The 4974-nt window shown below is 36.8% G+C and overlaps 1 pseudogene; it reads right to left on the reverse strand.

The window, feature by feature from the left end:
• Positions 1–2716: 2716 nt before the first annotated feature.
• LOC117718306 (small nuclear ribonucleoprotein E pseudogene) lies at positions 2717–2995 on the reverse strand (annotated as a pseudogene).
• Between the last annotated feature and the right edge of the window lie 1979 nt (positions 2996–4974).

Consider the following 4974-nt stretch of genomic DNA (forward strand, 5'->3'; position numbering starts at 1 on the left):
ACCCGGCAGTATTATAACCTGGGGAATATTATGGGTAATGAGTGAACAGCCAATCAGAAGTGAACACGTCACTCTAGGGTGTATTTAAGCAGTGCCTTTTCCGGTCTTTCTGTCTTTCCACTTCTGCTTATACAAGAAGTAAAGCCTCGCTGTGCTAACCACCCGAACACGGCCTCACGTGTCTCTTTTCGCGGGCAAAGGGGACACGGAGGGGCTCGGAACATATTTTATTATATACATATAAATGAAACTGTATTGACTTACATTCATATGAAAGTGCGCACTACTTTTTATGGAAACAAATTTTGAAAGAACAAATAGGCTGTAGTTGGAATGAAGAGTGGACATGGCTCTTGTTTTATACTTTGTATTTGCAAGATACATTTTGTTTCGATACACTGTAACACTTTAAAATTATAATCTCATGTAAGAGGAGAGCATGACATATTATAGTAGCTGGGCACATGTTAATGTACAGGGAATAATTTTATCATGAATATAAAATGCATCTAATTTTACAGTAAGTATAATTGGAACAGTAATTGAGTTTTCTGATCTTTCTTTTTCAGTGCCATCTATCATTTTAACAAGTGTTCTTTTCTTTCACTTTTTAATTTCTGATTGCCTTTTAAAGCCAAAATCTGCAAAGTAAAGTGCATTTTTATGCAGATCAATCCTTTAAGCTGTCATCATTGTGACAATGTTATATTTGATTGAATTCTAAATAACTGCAGAGGTAGCACAAAGCAGTTCTCAGTGTTTATGCTTCAGTCTCTCAGAGAAGAACGTGGACAAAGTGCACCCAAAGTTGTGTGTCTCTGCAACTCTGGAAGTTATCCTATTTATTACAGGTGGTTGTCTTTGGGGCTTGAATTTGTCCCCAACTTAATGCTCTTCTTTCTTGCACTGCTGACTGCACTGGCAATTCCATAGATTTAGTGATAGTTGCTTTGTCTATGTCCTATGCCCTAAATGTAAGTAAAAATGATTTTGTGGTACATGGTATTGTGTATAATACAATTAATTAGACACTCTTCTCCATGGCTTGTCTGAAATATAGATTGCATTAATTAAGTAATAAGACACAAAGCTATATTACCCTGGAGGCTCATTTCTTTTTCTCCCTTGGTACTAACAGGAAGCTGGCTCAACAGTTTAAAGTTAGCACAGAAAGACTAGGCTAATGCCATGATCAGCCCTAAAGAACCAGAAACCTCTTTTTGTTATAGAGCTATCCACAAATCCCCTGCTCCCTTAGCTCCATAGATCTGTGGACTGTTAAAAGATAGGGCCTTTCTCCATCAAGGCTGGCATTCTCTCTTTGCCCCACCTTAAGAGATACCTTAAATTCTAGGAACAGTATCAGCTCTGTGTTTTGGCTTGGAAATATTTTTCCTAGTAAGTCCTATCGTACATAACACAGATAGCCACAGGTGATATCCACATTTCGGTGCCACCTTTGTGACCAAGCAAATACCTTAAATCACTTAATTCTATCAATCATTCATCTCAACCCTTCACCTAGTTATGTTTTAGAATTGAGAATTTAGGCTTCTAGGAAATTAACATGGTACATATGCACAAGTAGGGTCTAGAGCAGACACCAGTAATCAAACACTGACATTTCGATGTTTCTAGTAAAACATATTTCTAGTAAAATATGTCTTAGTGGGTTAAATAAAACATTTAAAGAGCCTCAAATCCGTATCTGCTCAGGTTAAATAGACCATCAAATAGAGTAGTCTCAAATCCAAGCAAATGAAAATTCAAGCTAGGTATATATAGCTCAGGGGTAGACCACTTACTTAATGCAAGGCCTTCAGTTTGGTCCCCAGCACTCAGAAGAAGGAGGGGGATGGTACAGGGAGGAAGGGAATAGAAAAGGATATAAAATTTGTTTCCTACTGATTCAAGGTAGAACATATTTACAATGATAATTTTATTAGGGTTTTTCATTGAAGAAATTGTCTTATTTAGTTATAATTACTGAATCCATTCAAATTTTAAACTAGTTATAATGTGTTATTTACACCTTCTGTTTCATGGGTACATCATCAACATCTTGGAATGAAAAGGGCACATAAATCAACCTATTTTGTTTATCTTAATGACCTATGAATTAGAAGAGACAAGAATTAGAATGCTACAAAGTATAATACTTAAATTATCTGCATATTTTGCTTCTATGTATCAACTGGTTGGTACGTACAACAGGAAACAAACCTGAAATAGGTAAGGAAGCGCAGGAGGGTATATGTAAATATTTGGTAAAGAAAGCCTGTGAAATAGAAACAAATGCAAATTTTCCACTCAAAGAATATGTGAATTTAAAAATACAGGTGAAGACATAAACATTTCTGGACTTCATTTCATTTTTTGAAAATGTAGTGTTCTTATACAGTTCAGATCTGCCTGAACACTACATTTTCAAATCCTCTTGCCTTTGTGACCAACTGTGGGATTAGAGGTGTCAAGGTGTTCTGTCACATCCAGGAATTCCTAAATAACCACTAAATGACAGTGGGATTAAGTATTGTCACACCTCTTGAATTTGCATGTTGAAAGTAAATTTTGTTTTATTTTTAAACAAAAACAATCTCATTGCATTTATTGTCACCTAATGATAATGTCCCCAAATGCATAAATGTAGTTCCCAGCAGAAGACATCCTTAAAAACACTGAACTGCTTCTCAGCTTCTCCCATGCTTGACCATTTCTAGTTGGAAACACTTTGGAGTAGAGCAATATGATCTCCTTTTAGCATGATCTTACCCAGTTGTCTTCTTGACTTTGTTTTAGAATGAATCTCTTTTGCATCATCTAATATGAGGTTCTTATACTCATCAAAGCCAATAATGCAATCCTCTATCCTCATATTCACTTGCTCATTCAGCCACCTTTGAACTCAAGATCTATTTTGCAAGTATCTGAAGATGAGAATGATGGGCAGCACCATCGCCATCTGCACGTGCTGGCCCTGGCCACAATATGCCATGGTGGAAATAACTGGAAGTAATTTTTAAAATTTTATTTATTAATTATTTTATTTGTTTGCATTTCAAATGTTATCCACCTTTCTTGTCTCCCCTCCATGAACCTTTGAACCCATCCCCCTCTCCTTTACCTCTAAGGGGGTGTTCCTCACCCACCACCCACTCCTGCCTCATCCTTTTAGCATCCCTCTTCTCTGGGGCATCAAGCCTCCACAGGAACAAGTGCATCCCCCACAATGCCTCCACACACATACACACACACACATACACACACTGATTCCAGATGAGGCAGTCCTCTGCTATATATGTAGTGGGAGCTATGGACCACTACACTTTGGTTGGTGGTTTAGTCCCTGGGAGCTCTGAGGAGTCCAGTTACTTGATACTGTTGTTCTTCCTATGAGGTTGCAATCTCTGTCAATTCCTTAAATGAAACATATATTTCTAATTTTCTGACATGGTATTAAGCATTTCAATGCCAGGAAAAATCAAAATAATTGGCAAATAAAGATATTACTGAGAAATTATTAAAAAATAAATTAAACAATAAAATAAATTATATTTCAATGAGTTGACCTGCTCTGATGCAGCATTAAATACACTATTATAATTATAACTTTGTACAGATGTTATATTGAGAAAATTAATATAGTCATCTCATAATTACTGAGAGTCAGTACAATTTTAATTACATTTATTGCTTATATATTTTGTTTCATGTATACCTCATTAACATCTTTCTGAACTGGAAGCATAGACTAAATGATCACATTTTTGACGGTTCTAATTAACCACAAATAGTGAAGAAAAAAAGACTATTGAGAGAGCAGAATGCTTAATTCACCTGTATCTTCTGCTTATAGCTTAAATTCTTTCTTCAAGTTCCAATAACTATAAGGCAGATAAAAACAAGAAAGTTACAATTTCACATCCTCCTCGTGCCACTTATGGGGTTATTTTCTTTTCTCTTTTGCACACTAGTCTGAGAAAGAGATAGCTCCTTCCAAGAAAAGAATTCAATAATTCTGTAAGGGGATTGTTGCTACCATGTGGGCCAGATTCCCACAGGGTTATTCAGAAAATGAACACCCAGGGACAAAAATAGTAAAGATACAGAAAAGGTGAACACAGGTGTTTATTACAATGGAAAGCAAAGAGCAGAAAGTGCCTGTTAGGAAGTCTGGGGTCTCCAGAGCCCATAGATCACCATGCAGTCTCTGAGCTGGTCTCTTTATAAGTCCCTAGACTCTCCTTCCTTTTGGTCTTTCCCATGCTTCATTCCCTCCTCCTGGACTGAAAATTCTTCAAACAGATGGAATTGTTCATCCAAAATAGAAAAAAAAAAAAAAAAAAAAACAGGTGGGAATGTTACTCTATTTCCTGTCAGTATGTTAGCTTTTGCCTTCTACTCTCTCCTTCCTGCCTAGCCTCTCACTATCTCCTCACTCTTCAGCTATTTTCCTTTTTTGTTGTTGTTGTAGCTCTCCCTGCCTTCTCTCAGACCTTATTTTGTTAGCCACTTGTTTTATTTCCTACATTTAAACATCCTTATTCTTTGCTCTTCTTAGCCTACTAAGATGCTAAAACATCCTCTTGCATATTCTCTCTTCCACTTGAATTTTAAATATTCCTGTAGAGTCATTCTGGACTTGCTTTTCTTATTTGTACAAATTTCATGACCAATCAGATCATCTTTCTATTCTCCAGTATCTAATATTCAGCTATGCCTTAGTTAGGATTTCACTGCTATGAGGAGACACCAAGACCAAGACAACTCTTATAAAGGAAACTTATAATTAAGGCTTGGTTACAGTTTTAGGGGTTTAGTAGGTTTTCATCATGGTGGGGAGTATGGTAGCATCCAGGCACACATGGTGCTAGAGAAGGAGCTGATAGTTCTATACTTGATCCTGAGGCAGCAGAAGGGGACTGTGTCACACTGGCGTACCTTGAGCATATAAGACCTCAAATCCCAATCTCT

This window comes from Arvicanthis niloticus, chromosome 12, assembly GCF_011762505.2.
Source record: "Arvicanthis niloticus isolate mArvNil1 chromosome 12, mArvNil1.pat.X, whole genome shotgun sequence".
NCBI classification, from domain to species: domain Eukaryota; kingdom Metazoa; phylum Chordata; class Mammalia; order Rodentia; family Muridae; genus Arvicanthis; species Arvicanthis niloticus.